Genomic DNA, 16,486 nt, shown 5'->3' on the forward strand with positions numbered 1-16,486 from the left:
TTTAGGAATATTCTTTTGAATCCTAGGGTTAGCTGACTTTTTCTTATTATTGAACTCATAATCAAGCTTTCCCTTGCCTTTGATATCCTTCATTGAAGTTAATTTTCTTTGGGAGTGAGAAGGACCGAAACTAGACTTAGGACCGAGACTCGACTTTCGGTTCTGAGTGCTGTTGTTGGGACCGAAAGTATGCTTTTGGTTGTTAGCCTTGGCGGTTGGACCGAAACTTGTCTTTCGGTTCTGTGAGTCAATGTGGGGACCGAAATTTGTCTTTTGGTTCTGAGATTTGGAATAGTAGGAATTTGGGCTGAAGTTTTCTTTTCCTTTTAGTTTTTCCTTTCCTCTATCCGTTGATTCTTTCTTAGGAGGTACGTAGTTAGGATTTTGGGATTCCCAGTGACGTTTTCGCTCATTCAGATTTTTTGCATATCTTTGATTTCTTAAGCGTTTCTGTTCAGCTAACTCCTTCTGTGATTTGTGGATATTGAAGCTGGCCTTTGGCTTCTCCTTTTGACTTTCGGTTGTATTTGCTGGAACAGTTGGTTCTGTCATCGGTTCTTCAGGGATTTCTTTAGTTCCACTTGTGCTTGGTTTGTCAAAACTTGAGGGTTTGTTGATGGGTTCAGCAACATATCTTCCTTTAACCCTCCATGAAGTTTTCTCAGATAAGCCTACGGTTTCGTCTGCGTTGTCAATAGGGGCAGACCAGAAATAATCGTCACATCCTTCAGCATTGTCTTTGTCAACCAAGATCTTTAATTATGCCGTTTGTTTAGCAGTGACCCCTGTAACTGCATATACCTGATTCGGCACAGTTTGAACCTTTTGATAGACCATAGCTTTTCCTTTAGTTTCTATGGCTTTTCTTTCGACAAGCGTGCGAATTCAACCGAATTTTCTGAAATGAGGGGTTTCTCATTCTCGGTTTCTCTCTTCATGAACTCAGAGCAATCAACTTCGTCTTCGACTGAGATTTCGCTCATCTCACTTTCCTCATCAAATTCAGACGTATTTTCTAAGTTCATTTTATTTTCTGAAATCAATTTTGCATTAGACGAGTCAAATGATTTAATAGTTTCGGACTTTATTTTTAACCTATCATTTTCATCTAAAAGATCTTTGAGCATACATTTATGTTCCTTAGAGTCAATGAAGGTTTCTATTTTGTCCAGTCCGATTTTGTAATGAATTGACGTTTCTTCTGAGGACACTTCTAATTCACATTCTGCTATGACCTCATCCTCCTTAAATTCAAGGAAGGGTAACATCATCTTATGAATCTTCTTTCCTATCTCACAACTTAAATGCAATTGAGCAATATTAAAGTATAAATGCTTAGCAATTAAACAAAAAACATTCCTTTGTTTTAAAAACTTTAAATTGTCTCTTTGTAACTAAATACTTTCATCCCTAGCCCTAATTAACTCCGCCTCCTTCAGCTCAATCCACATCCTTCTCTCCTCACTTTTTGAAGATACCCTGCTGAGTTGGTCAGTTAGGTTAGAATTCGCTAAGCGAGTTTGCATGAGACTACCACTTAAGTTAGAAAATTTAAATTTTAATTCATTTAATTCTTCTTCGTAATCTGTTATTGGAACTTTAAGTGATTCAAGGATGGATTGTACCTTTTTGATCAACCGATCGCAGTCGTTGATCTTCTCACTTACAGGCTTGGCCGCAAAACACTTGTCCTCAGTCAGGTTCGGTTCCTCATTTGCACTTTCGGTTGATGAACCAGCTGTGACAATTAAACACTTTCCAGCCGAACCTACTTCCTTTGCCACATAAGCCTTTCCATGAGTGGGCTTTCTCACCTCTTCATCTTCAGAATCGGTTGACCAAACTTCGACGCCACCGAACTCATCTTCACCTGCATTCTCCTGCACAATCAGGGCATTCATAGAGCTGTTAGTTGCCTTCTTTTTCTTGATCTCTTCCAACTTGCGCATGTAGTACGTCTCATCGTCTTCACCATCTCTTTTCTCAGCCATTTTCCTTAGCATGCAGTCTTTGGCAAAGTGGTTCTTGCCGTGACAGTAGTTGCAGTTGAACCCAGAGTCTCCTGCAAGTTTGCTCTCCTTCTTGTCTTCATCCTTTTGAGAAGAGACTTCCGCTTCGTCCTTCACCTTCTCAGAACTGTAACTTCCCTGCCAGTTTCGGTTCTTGTTGACAGGAAGTTTTCTTCTTGCAAACTTATTTGGATTGGTGACCATCATAGCATACTCCTCGCTTGTAAGGTCACACTCAGACATATCAGACTATTCTTCTTCTTCTGCAATGCTTTTTGCTTTTGAGACAAGGGCCAGCGATCCCACACCCAAAACTACTTTCACTTCTTTGGTTACTACACTTTCATGGGACTTAAGTATTCCCACAAGTTTCACCAGTGAGTAAGATTTAAACTGTTCATGCGCTTTCACGGTTGAAACCACAGCCATCCATTCTGGTCTCAGACCGTTCATGAAGGTCACCTTCTGCTCGATCAACTTTCTTTCTATTCCATGCTTGATCATCTTACTTAGGAGATGATTGAACCGATCGAAGGTTTGTATGAGTTTTTCTTCTGGTTTCTGTTCGAAAACTCCAAATTCTGACAGCAGCAAGGTTTGAAGGGAGCGTTCCAGATCTTCATCAGTTGAATAAAGTTCTTTCAACCTATCCCAGATTTCTTTGGCCGTCGTGCATGATCCAACCAATCGAAAAGTGTCAGATTGCAAGGCGAATCTGATCATTCTCATGGCCTTTACGTTACACAGCAACTTGTCTTTCTCATCCTGTGGCATCTTCTCTACATCCGCTACCAGCTTGTTATATTCCTTTTGGGACTTAAATGTCGTGTTCGTTCCTGAATGAACAAACGGCCCAAGTGTGATAGCTTCCCAGATGAGATAGCCATTATCTTCAGATCCAACCACGTAGTCTTCAAAGTGATGCGCCCATACTTCATAGTCTTGAGTGTAGAGAATGGGTATCCTGGTTGTTGATCCAATGCTGTTTGAGATGTTGATGGGATTTGTTTGCGAATCTTCGTGAGACATGGTGAGCTGCTAGAATCAAACCTGTAAACTTGATATTAGGGTTTTATCTGAAACAGAGTTGCCGTCGATACGAAGAAGACGGCTTCTATTTATACGATAAAAGCGGAAACCCTAAAGAATTCTGAATACAGAAGGAATGTGTATTGATCACACAGTCTCCTGCTCTGATACCAATTGTTAGAACAAAGTTCTATTAGGATCGTTAGATTCTATGCAACCAAACAGTTAAGAATGTAATCAAGAACACAATAATTGCTTTGAATATGTCGTATGATTAATACTTCAACACCTCAGAAGAGCTCGATTAAGAACTTCAACTGTAGAGGCGTTTAGGGTTACAAAACAATGAACGTAATAATCAACACGGTCTAATGCATACATGCATGTATATTTATAGTATAACCCTATCAGATAAACACGGATGGACAGGCCCAATCCGGATACAAACAAAAAGCCCAAGACGCAACACAATTAGACTCAACAATGTGTCGATTAGTAGCGAATAATAGATCCAATTATTATTATTATATTTACCAAGTTTCGTCCAAAACCAGATCAATCCTTCACGATTAGATCTGATTGTAAGAAAGGAAGAAGAAGATTGTCCTGTTGTTGGACGAAAGTAAATGCAAGATAGAAAAGTAAAACCGACCTGTTGATGGCTGATCTTGAACTTCAAATAGTTAAAGGTTTATACTTCGCTTCTACTGGCTGTAAGCAACAGAGTAAAACCCCGAGATTTAATGAAGATCTATCCATCTTCCAACAGCACTGGAAATCAACAAACACAAAGCGAATACTCAGAAACCAAAAGAAAACCGCAAAGAGTGGGAGAGAGTTTTTTAATTTTCGTGAGAGTCAAATGGCTCCTAGGGAGCAGTATTTATAGGTATAGAAACCCTAGAAGGCATAAAACGGGCCCCCATAGGCCGGCCCCAGAAACCCTAGGGCGGCGACTTGCTCTCCAAGCAAGCCGTTTCCTGATCCTTCTAGAATGCCCTGATGACTTCTCCTCCACGAAGTCAACGCCGGTCAACCATTTGACTGGATCGGTCAAACCGGCTTGACCCGAACTCGTCAAAAATAAAATCTCCTCAGCTCCCAGCGACCACTGCGTCGTGCGCCTAAATCGCGCCATTTCGCGCACTCGCGGCGTCGGCTAGTGCTAGGCTAGGCTTGGCGCGCGCATGGGCTTGGCCCATTCCTTTGATCCACTAAAGCCTTTGAAGGCCTATCAAGGGAATAAGCTTATAAACCCACAAAAGTTTCTTCCCCCCACCAATGTGGGATACAAAGGAAATTGCCAACTTGCAAATCCTTTATATACATAAAGTTCCAACATCTACGTTAGCCTCTCACGTTATAACTACCTAATTATCATTTTAACTCAATGTTGATAACAAAATCTTGGTCATTAGTTTCTTACATGCATTATGGATATGAAATCAGAAGTTCATAATTTGAACTTAATGTTACGACAACAGTGAATGAACGTTTTATAACAGAAATAACAAACGAATACTATGTTGAATTGATGTTGGCAAAGAGAGAACAAGTATACGGTGGATGAAAGAAAAAGTGTGCTAAATCAATGTAACACCCCCATATTCATTTTTAAAGATAATAAAATATAAAAGTTTGTTTATAAAAATAAAAGTGAAAATATATTACTTTTTAGCCTAAGTGGTGTAAAAGAAAGTTGTAGTAGACATGAATACGAACCCGTAGATACAAAGAACGTCGAAAATGGAACTCGTATGAGAAAGTTACAATTATCCGAAGATAACGAGAAAATAACAACTTTCAAACCAACACCAGGGGACATTAAATGCCACCGGCCAACCACCCCAGCTACCAACCACCGACTCATTGAAGGCTGTCAGCGGTGCGACACATCCCTTGTTTGGGCACAGCGCATCCACCAGGAAATCAACCTATAAATAAAGGTTCAAGCCTCTTCCATTCCTTGCAACATCTCAAATCTCTCTTTCTCCCTCTCGAGATCTCAGTCCCTCGTAATTTGATTTCTCGTTCTCGAGTATCATTAGCAAAGCGTTAGAAGTTTTGGAAGGGTCCTTGTGACAACCCGAAATTTCTATCTTGTACTTTCAACCAGATTCAATCAAAGTCAGACTTGTTTCTGCTATCTTTTAGCACTGATTAGAGTTTGTTTGGGGGTTTTTAATCATATGGCATTCAAGAATCAAATGTTAGGAAGTATCTTCTAGGGTAAATGAGCAACAATCAAGCCTTAAACCCCATTATGAGGTGTTTACGGCCAAACTTCATGAGTTTGGGCCGTAAACTCATCCATGGCCGTGAACTCATGCTACATGCATGAGTTTACATCATTTTTCACCATTCCTTTCCTTTCAAGTTCAAGAACTCCCATTCTCTCTCAAGTATCTTCAAGTTCTTCATCTTAATCTTCCAAAAATGTAAGAAATTCTTCCTTTGAATTGTTGTTACATCTCATTAACTAGTACAACCCTTTGATTTCATCCATGAAATCATTCCATTTTGATAGATCTTCAAGTGTTCTTCATCTCACCAAGAACACCAAGAGCATACACTGGTGTTTTTGGACTTTAATCACCCTTTTAAGCTTCTATATTGTAAGTACTATTGCCTTAGCTTGTTATATGATTGAATCACTAAGTTTACACCTTGAAAACAACATGAAATCAAGATCAAAAGAGAGTTTACGGCCAATGAAATCTCTTTGGGCCGTAAACCCTATTTAAGGGTGCAAGTGAGCCCTAATCTCTTCCTAAGCCTTGGAACCAAGTCTAGAACACTTCATTGTGACTTGTAAGACCTTAAAACACAACTTGGTACAAAATACCATGAGTTTACGGCCGTAAACTCATGGGGGTTTACCCCTGGGCCGTAAACTCATGTGATACATCCATGTTGGCCGTAAACTCCAATGTGAGGCCATACTTCCCTTAGATGCAACCCTTTGGTACTTCTAGCACTTGAATTAAAGTGTTTTCCATGTCCTAGGGTGTCTTTACTTGCTTAATTAGTGGTTATATAACTAATTAGATACATATATTTGTCATTATATGTTAAATAGGATCCATGTGTGTGCTCAAGTCTTCACTTGACACTTAGCATCCTATACCACTCGTTCATCCAAACCACTCACTGCAGGTGAGTTCATACCCCCTTAACTTATCTTTTAAATGATTTTAAATGCTTTTATGGGGGGGGGGGGATACAAGTTGAATTATTATAGTTATTATATCAATCACATGTGATTAATAACTATCAAACATATGGATTTTCTTACATTTCAAACTGTAGTACCAATCAAACTGCTTCAAAACATTTTATAAATTCTTTTACATGTTAAATACTTTCTATTCAAACTCGGTTAAACTTATATTTTGTCAAATGCATATCTATATAGATATAATTATATAAGTAGGACTGAAAGGACTTAGGACTGATAGCTCGCCTTACTTCCTGTTCCTTGGTTGGTTGTGGACTTAGGGTATCGGTTATTTGTCCGAAGGTCGTTTGAATCCTAATTATATATTATGTATATGTGTATAGATATGAAAGTTCCTTCATTCAGTTCAGTACCTTTGGGTAGCAAAGGTACACAATCATGTTCATACATACAAACAACATTGCAAGTAAACTATAATAGGTATAGTTTAGGAAGTTACTAATGCTATTACTAGAACAATGAAACATACAAAGAGTCAGTTCATACATGAGTCAATACATACTATAACGAGAAACAGGTAGAGAATACTATAACGAGAAACAGATAGAGAATACTATAACGAGAAACAGATAGAGAATACTATAACGAGAAACAATACATACTATACACTATACAAGAGAACATACTATGATAAGAAACAAAGAGAACATACTACATACTAGACAGAGAGAAGATACATTACACTAGTACGTACAATACATATACAAGAACACTATAACATAAATGTGAGCCACGGTTTCGGGGCATGGCATCACCTGTCATGGCTCGTTTTGTATCCAGAGTCTCCTAGAAGGAGAGCATGAATTTGTGTATAGATCTATACTGGATTGACTATCCTACACCTTGCTGCTCGCTACAGTGGGACTTGCAAGTCTACGGGTGCCAAATGTCATTTCTTCCGACGTCTTTCATCGTCATGTTTTTAGTCGGTAGTATGGTACAGGCATATCACATATTACTTTAAATAACAATTGGTTTAAGGTAATTAGTACAGCAGTAGTTACTATAATACGACACTACAGTACTTTATTATTTCCCCATTGCATTCATATTGTGATCTTCTCACATAAAAGGTAATGTAAAACTATATTTTTGGTTAATGATAGTCGTACTTGGGAAAATACACACTTTTATAAGAAACAAACATACAGAACATTTGATGCCTTGGTAGAAGGCTACGTTTAGTAGAAAATATAGGATTTTCTAGGAGATACAAACAATTACTACAAAAATTTACAAACTTACACATCAAACACTTACAAACATTTTCATACAAACAATGACACTAAAATGCTTATGAACTCACCAGCTTTAAAGCTGATAAACTCTATCAAAATAACTTGTATTCTCAGGTCATCAGTAAAGAGGTACCGATGCCAGGTTTTGAGAAGATGGAGCTCGTTCAAGACTCGTCTCTTATTTTGATTTACATTTTTGGGTGTTTATTAAACTTCACAGAACACATTTGTATTAAATTATATTATTAATGCAATGGATGATGTTGTTGCTTGTTTACTATTATGCTTTGTTGTGATACTGTACATGACGTCCTCCGCCTCCGAACGTTTCCGCCGTTACGGTTTTGGGGTGTGACAGTCCTGATAAGAGAAGAAAGATTAAGCTTTTGAAGTTATGCTCGACGTTTTTCGAGTTATTCAACTGAGTTACACTTACTCCTAACTGTAGTTGGATAAATTCTTAGTCATTATTATGATGCCAAGTATGAGATTAACATATGCTGAAATGGTCATGTCTCCTGACTTCATTGGTAGTCATTTTACTATTAAATGGGATCAATGAAGGATCTAGGTATTAGTTACTATATTTCATAGTTAACGATTCGTTATAGTATTATAGGTTAGTACATGTTTGGCGTGTCTGCTCACCGGTTGAATCATTGTTAGTTGTTCAAGTAATTGTTCAGGTGAGTTCCACTAACTCATTATTATGTTGACAATGCTTGTATATGTCTAGTATGTTCTGTATATGTTGGAAAAATGATTAATTGCACATGTCTAGTATGTTAGGTATATATAGGAAAATGCTAACTGAGGATATCCTTCATGATCAGTTGGGGGAAGACGATCATGACGAGATGTGTGATCATTCATCATTTAGTAGTCCATGGACCTTTATTGGAAGACATGATCGGGATATTAGGAGGGAGCGATCATGACACGATGTGTGATCAATCTTCATTTAGTAGTCCATAACCCATTATTGGGAAGTCAGAACTAGTATATTAGGAGTAGGGTGATCATGATGCGATGTGTGATCAATCTTTATTTAGCAGTCCATGACACTTTATTAGGAATATGGGACCAGGATCGTAATACTATATATTATGATTCATATGTGAAACTATGTGGTACATGAAAGTATATGATTAATACAATGGGTGAGTATTGTGTAGAGCTCACTAAGAATTTTCGCTTACCTGTTGTTTATTACTGTTTTTCAGGATTATCAGAGAAGAACCCAACTTGACTGCAACAACATCCATATTACGGTTTTTAAACTACTTTGATAATATAAAGGCTTATGCTATCTACTCCTAATGACAATGTTTTATGTAACACTAGGAGAATAAATTTTATGAATGACAATGTTTTATGTAACACTGGGAGAATAAATTTTATGAATGATGTTTTATTATCAGCATTTAATTAGTTTTTTATTGGGACCAAACAAGGTTTTTTTATCCTTTTGTTATAAAAGGGATAGGGTGTTTCAATGAATCATAAAAGTGGCCTTATATAGGTTTATAGGAGATAATCACCAACTATTAAAAAGGAAATGGAATAAAAAAAACTACGAAGGTGTTAATCAACATCACTAATTAGCATTTATTCAAATTAAAACTTGAAAATAAAGAGACTTTAAATCACTTTGATTAGCAATTAATCAACACACCCCCCTTGCTTTAAAATTGTGCACAGCTATATATATTCTTCAACTTTTGCTGAAGGTAACGACTTGGTTAAGATATCAGTCACCAAGTGATTTGTAACACAATACTTCAACTCGATCATGCCCCTTTGCTATAATGGTGTGGATGAAGCGATGTCGAATGTCTTGTTTCTCTCATATATGAACCAATTTACCTGATTCTAACCCCATGGGAGGTTTAAGTTGCATTTTATGTTGACTTGTTCAACAAATTGATAGATTTCAATTTGCAACTTGCAAAATTCAAATAAATCAACCAAAAATTGTTAGAGCGTGTGCTTTATCTATTTGGAAAGGTAATAGATTATACTTTAACTAGGCGTAACCTCACGCGATGCGCAAGAATGCATTTAAGTGGTTAAAATAATTATGGCAAAAAATAGAAATATATTGAAATTTACGTTTTTAGTCATTTTTTGGGCATTAACCGAATTATCAAATAACATAAAAATCCATCAACTTATATTTTGATACTATCTAATATAGTCCATACCTTATAAACTTTACTTTTACTTTTATAATATCCAATATATATTATAAGTTTTTGTATAACATTAATATAATCTACTTTTCTTATGTCCGGTAATATTTTTTGGATAAAATAAGAAATAAGTTGTTTTGAATGAGCTATTAATAAACAATATTGAACTAATAAACTTTGTATTACACTATTTATATTACACCAAAATATCCAAGGTTTCATATATGAACTTTCAAATATTAAACATTGAAATTAAGAATGAAGTCATACAAAATATATCATTATACATAAATGTCATCAAGAGTTTTAAAATAAGTCGATTAGTAAATATGATATTTAATTTTAATTACATATTTTGCAAGGCGTACGTTTGACTTTATGTTGGTGCGCCGAGAATCATCTTCCTTAATTTGTACCTAAAAAATTAAGGTGAATAGGAATATAAAATATATATTACTAACGATCAATATAAATAATTAAAAAGGGTATGTGGATCTCCTACCACCGGTTAAAGACAACATACCTCTCTAGTAGTATCGATTCCTATGTGAAATTGAAATAGTCATTCTATGTACACCTTGTTTTCTAATTACATAAACAAATATGAGTAACCAAACCTAAAAATGTTATCTTTATGTAGGAAAAATATTTTAGTTAACTAACAAATTAAATAATATAAGTTAAAGAGTTAGGAGTTTCAAAACATTAATATTTTTATTAATCAATCAATTAAGTAACACATGTTGAAATTTTTACAATCATTATTAAAAAGCATTTGAAATATTAGATTTTAAATGAATTTTGGTTGAAGTGTTTTTACCTCTATTATAATATATATATATATATATATATATATATATATATATATATATAGAGAGAGAGAGAGAGAGAGAGATGGAAAGTATAGCATATGTATGAGTTTTAATTAATTATCTTTTTGAAACAGTACAATTACAAAACAAAAAAAACATATTTAAAATATTTAATTAAATATTTTCGACATCACCCTATATAACATATGATCAATATATTAACGATTAAACCACAATATACAACGACTGTATTACAATAATCCAAAAACAAAGAAAATATAAAAACGAATTAGTATAACAAACTTACAAATTAAAAACTCTAATATAATAGCATATCTCCAAAAGTGGTCATAAGATCTCAACCCAACATAAAAACCTTTAAGTTTGTTTTCTTTTTGAAATTTGTATATGATTTGTATGCATGTCTTCCAAAAAGATTGACATTTTTATAGAAAATTTTTTCACTAAATGCTAATTAAACATAATATAAGTTATAAAACTTTTGAGTGTTAAATCATAATTAATAAAACTTTTGAGTTGCATTAGTTAAAAAAATGTATTTTACCTCTATTATAATATATATATATATATATATATATATATATATATATATATATATATATATATATAGAGAGAGAGAGAGAGAGAGAGATGGAAAGTATAACATATGTATGAGTTTTAATTAATTATCTTTTTGAAACGGTACAATTACAAAACAAAAAAAACATATTTAAAATATTTAATTAAATATTTTCGACATCACCCTATATAACATATGATCAATATATTAACGATTAAACCACAATATACAACGACTGTATTACAATAATCCAAAAACGAAGAAAATATAAAAACGAATTAGTATAACAAACTTACAAATTAAAAACTCTAATATAATAGCATATCTCCAAAAGTGGTCATAAGACCTCAACCCAACATAAAAACCTTTAAGTTTGTTTTTCTTTTTGAAATTTGTATATGATTTGTATGCATGTCTTCCAAAAGATTGACCTTTTTATAGTAAAATTTTCACTAAATGCTAATTAAACATGATATAAGTTATAAAACTTTTGAGTGTTAAATCATAATTAATAAAACTTTTGAGTTGCATTAGTTAAAAAAAAAAGGGGTTTCAAATGAATATGGTTTGAGGAAGTTAAAAAAGGGGGTTTCAAATGCATGAGATTCAAGAAAAAATGCTAGCTTTATAAGTATGTATGATTATACATATAAATATACATATATATATATATATATATATATATATATATATCAACCTTACTGAAAGAATGGATTAAGGGTGATAAATCAATCCACAAACATAATGTTATACCGAAAGTAAAAGTAAAAATAAAGTACAGTACAAGTATCATAAAGTAATAAGTTGGTATGCAATCTAAGTACAAATTATCGGTATCGTATGTGGGTGTTTAGATAAGGGGATTTCACCCTATCTCACATCAGTAGTAATGCTCAGATGACTTGTTATTCAGGTGATACACTTTCTATACGTGTTATTTCATGCAACGTATGTATGTGCTTATATGTTGTGAAATGTAATGTTTTGTTCCTGTAAAGGGGGAAGGTGGGTAAATTTTATGTCTTGTACTCGTAAAGAGTCAATATAGGTTATAGTAATGTCTTGCACTCGTAGGGGTCGAGGTGGGTTGAAGTAATGCATTGCACTCGAAAGGGATAATATGGGTTAAAGTAATGGCTTGCATCCACAAAGAGTCAAGGTGGGTATACAAGTTATCTGATGATATGTGATCATGTAATTGCATGTGTAGGGTCACTAAGCGTTTTCACTTCCCAATCGTTATTAACCTTTTTCAAGACCGTCTAGGGTGGACAGAAGAAAGAAATCGTCATGAGTGCAGTCGACATTCACATTCTCATAGTTTTCAGTTATTCATGACTTTGTAAGATGGGCTCACTACAACAAAATGAACCTAATGCAACCCCACTAAAAGGTTGCATTAGGCCTTGAAAAAGTTGCATAATGCCTAAAGCAACCTTTTACCAAAGGTTACATTAGGAAAAGTTGCATTAGATCTAAATCAACTTTTTTCTAAAAAAATGCAACCTTTTCTAAAATAGTTGCAAATCTTTTTTAGATGCAACTTTTTTTAATGCAACCTTTGTTACGCAAAAACAACTTTTTTATGCTCGTATGCAGCTTTGTTTACACTTAGATGCAACCTTTTTCACTATTTTAGTTACGTCAATGCAACTTTTTTTGTAATCAACCGCAACATTTATTATGATTCTAGTAAAGAATTGCAACCTTTCTATAAGATATATGCAACATTTCTTATGTTTTTAATTGCAAAAAATGCAACCTTGTTTATAATCAAATGCAACTTTTATTTTTGTGACGTTTATAACGCCAGTGCGACATCTTTTTTCCTAGTCATGTAGACGTTACATATTTTTACTAAATTGCTACAAATACTCATTATTACTAAAATTAAACCATAACATAAATAACATAAATAACTTATATAGTTTTGTGGTTTCCTTTCACATGTCTAAAGTCAATATAACAACCATAAATCGAAGTCAACACAAAGTTGTCAACTATAATCACAAAAAAAAATATTAAAAAAACCCTAGACTTGTGCTAAAAATAGACAATAAATCATATTTGCTACTATCGACCTTCTGGAGGTTCTTGTTCCATAAACTTCTGCATCATGGCTTCAAGGCTTTCTCCTTGGTTTTTAATATCTATTCTCATAACTTTTAACTTAGTATGTTTGTTTTCAAGGTCTTCTTGAATCTCTTTTCACTTTTCAATCAACTGGTTTCTTTCAACTTCATTTGATTTGAATGATTCCATAAGTCTCGCCAGAATCATGTATGATGCATCACCACCACCCACATTTTTTTATCAATCTATTATTGACGTCTCTACCATAAAATCAACGGTATCCATTATTCTCTTTGTTCATCACACTCATATAAGGATCTACGACATCACTTCCATCTTCTAGAGGTTTCTAGTTGTTCAATTTTTCCTTCAAAATTATTCAAAAATGAATATGATAATATTGCTAAAATATCTACCATTAAAAAGTTGTTTATACTATAGAAAACTATATTTCAATGTAGAAAAAACTGTTTTTTATTGTGTAAGAATAACCACTTGATGTCCGAAAATCTGCTATCAAAAGGTTATTTTTAATGTAAAAAAAAACTACATTTTAACATCTAAAAAAAAGCATTTTAACATCTAAAAAACTATATTTTAACGTCTAAAAAACTACATTTTTATATATAAAAACTGCATTTGAACGTCTAAAAACTACAATTTAACATCTAAAAATGTAGTTTACTATCAAAAAGAAAAAAACAATTGTGAAATTGAAATACAAAGTTACAATTTTCTTTGTTGTGTCATCATATATATATATATATCAACATATACACGTCCATCTGTCCTTTTACATGTATGTTCAGACATTTGACTTAAAGTGGGGAATTCCTTCTTTGGATCTCAAAACATAATTTTTGCTCATTTGACCATATTGGTAAATTTCGAGTTTTGGTATTTTTGTAAGTTTTGGTCTCCTTTTTTTATTAACTACATTAGTACATTACAAACTTCGAATGTGTACCTTGGATCTTTGAGGAAGCTATGTTTCTTTTGGAGGAAGAGGAGGCTTCGTATCTTTCTGGCGTTAGATAAGTTCAACCAAGAGCCTTGGACTTGCACAACATCTAAAATCGTAAAAGGCAGGGTCATGGTCGTTATGTTAGATTTTATAGTCATCATATATTCATATCAATATCATTAAGTGCAACAGGTTGATATCAATTGTAATACAAAAGAGTAGTGATGGTCTGATGGATACAAATCCTAATTTGTTTTTTTTTCTTCGGCACATATTGTAGAAAAAACTAAAATTTAGTTAATTTTAATGTACATTAAACAAAAAAGGGACGACACATTAGAAATTAGTCGAGAACTACAACTTTATTTCACAAAGAAAAACATTCTTGTAGTTCGTGGACTGAAGGAATTCTCAATATCAAATTCAATTTGTTAAATAGATGAAAAGTTAGATGGAGAAAGATAGTGTGTGTAGTTTACATAAGCCTTCAAAAAATCATTAAAAATTCAACAATATTTTGAGTTTTAAGATCATTTTGATGTTTACTTTGAAAACACATGTTATAATTTTGAGCAAAAGAATCATAACTATAATTTCAAAAAACATTTGCATGTATTTTTTACTCTAAAAATTCCAATCATGTTTCATTTTTTAACCGAGTTGTGATGGACCGAAACGGTGTTAGCACCGGGACCAAATGTTTACATTGTGTGGAACCCATAACCAAGCTGTCATAGTAATTCCGGTCGAGTCCATTCCGTTTATTCCGGTTCTAAAGCTCATTCACATTTTACATTGATCAAAAGACACCGGTTAACAAAAAAAACTCATCAAAATAGGAAGTAGAAGTGAAATACTAACTTCAATCAAAAAAGGGGAAAGAACTTGCAATTGGACCGAAGGTCGATATGTGGTGGCCGGAAGTGATATTTTGACAAGTGTGACCAGACAAATACAAGAAAATGAATTGATGTTGTAGACCTCCGAATAATTACCTAATCATAGCCAACTTTACACATAAATAAGAATCCAAAACCAGATATAACTTGCACTTGCCAAGTTAAACATGCCAATTTGCACAAAATTTTAGCACAGGTGGAATCTTTAGCACATAAGGAAAGGTCCTAACTCAAAACATAAAACTCTAGGGGCCAAGATAGAATCGAAAAGGAAGAAAATGTCATAGTAGATTATAATCTAGATCCATCCACATAAACATGATCGGCTGACAGAAGTGAAGGTGTGTAACATATATGTTAATGGCAATGTTGGGCATATTTAACTTATAACCTACAATAGAGTGGCCTAAATACATGTTAAAACCAATATGAGGTGGTCATCACAAGCATAAAAAAAACATGACATTGTCTTGTTGCAATTCTGAAAATTATGCCCAATACATGAGGGTGGGTATTGTGCCCCGTACATGAATCGCCATATTTGTGCTCAAAAATATATGATGGGTACTTTTGGTGCTATATTTTTGGAAAATCTGCCCAGTACACGAGGATATTTCTATGCATAATATAGAAATCATCTTATTTGTGATCCATGATAGTTACTTATGGTGCCAAACATTTACAAAAGGGTTGATATGAATGTGAATAGCAAGTGAAGTTATTGTTACCTGTCTTGCTCTTTGCCCTGAATACATAAAAACGGTATGAAGATGAACGACACCCTACACGCTAGGAAGGAGATGACTAGCGACTCTAGGAAGTGGATGAAGGCTCCCTACGCGACGATGGCGACCTCTAATGGGTTACCTTCAATAACGATGAACGACTTACGATTTAGGGTTTAGAGGAAGCCGATGTTAATTTGCAATTACTCAATTACCTAGAGACTTGAACTGACTAGGTCACGAGTCAAAATTAGAAAACATGACATTGAGGGAAATGAATTTTTATTATAATTTTTTTAATATATTTTTTCTAAATTAATAATATAAAGAAGGAAATAAATTTTTCTAATTTAGTTGGAGGGAAATTAAAAAAAATTATAGAATGAGGGAATTTAATTAACAATGTAACTATTGTAATAAAAGTTGCAATTTTGAATAAGATTTGTAACTTTTTTAAAAAAAAAAGTTGCAATTATCAATAAAAAATTTAACTTTTTTAACAAAGTTGAATTTTTAATAAAATTTGCAACTTTTTTTTTAAAAAAGTTGTCATTTCTAATAAAATTTGCAACTTTTTTTTTAACAAAGTTGCATTAAATCTTCTACTACAACCTTTTTGTTCAAAGAAACCTTCTTTATAATCAAATGCAACTGTAGTGAAAAGGTTGCATTAGACTTATTTTGTAGTAGTGGTTTGAGACTTCCACATTTATTTTGAAAATTTTTC

The sequence above is a fragment of the Lactuca virosa genome, chromosome 9 (assembly GCF_052849685.1).
Source record: "Lactuca virosa cultivar CGN04683 chromosome 9, Lactuca_virosa_CGN04683_v6, whole genome shotgun sequence".
Lineage (NCBI taxonomy): Eukaryota > Viridiplantae > Streptophyta > Magnoliopsida > Asterales > Asteraceae > Lactuca > Lactuca virosa.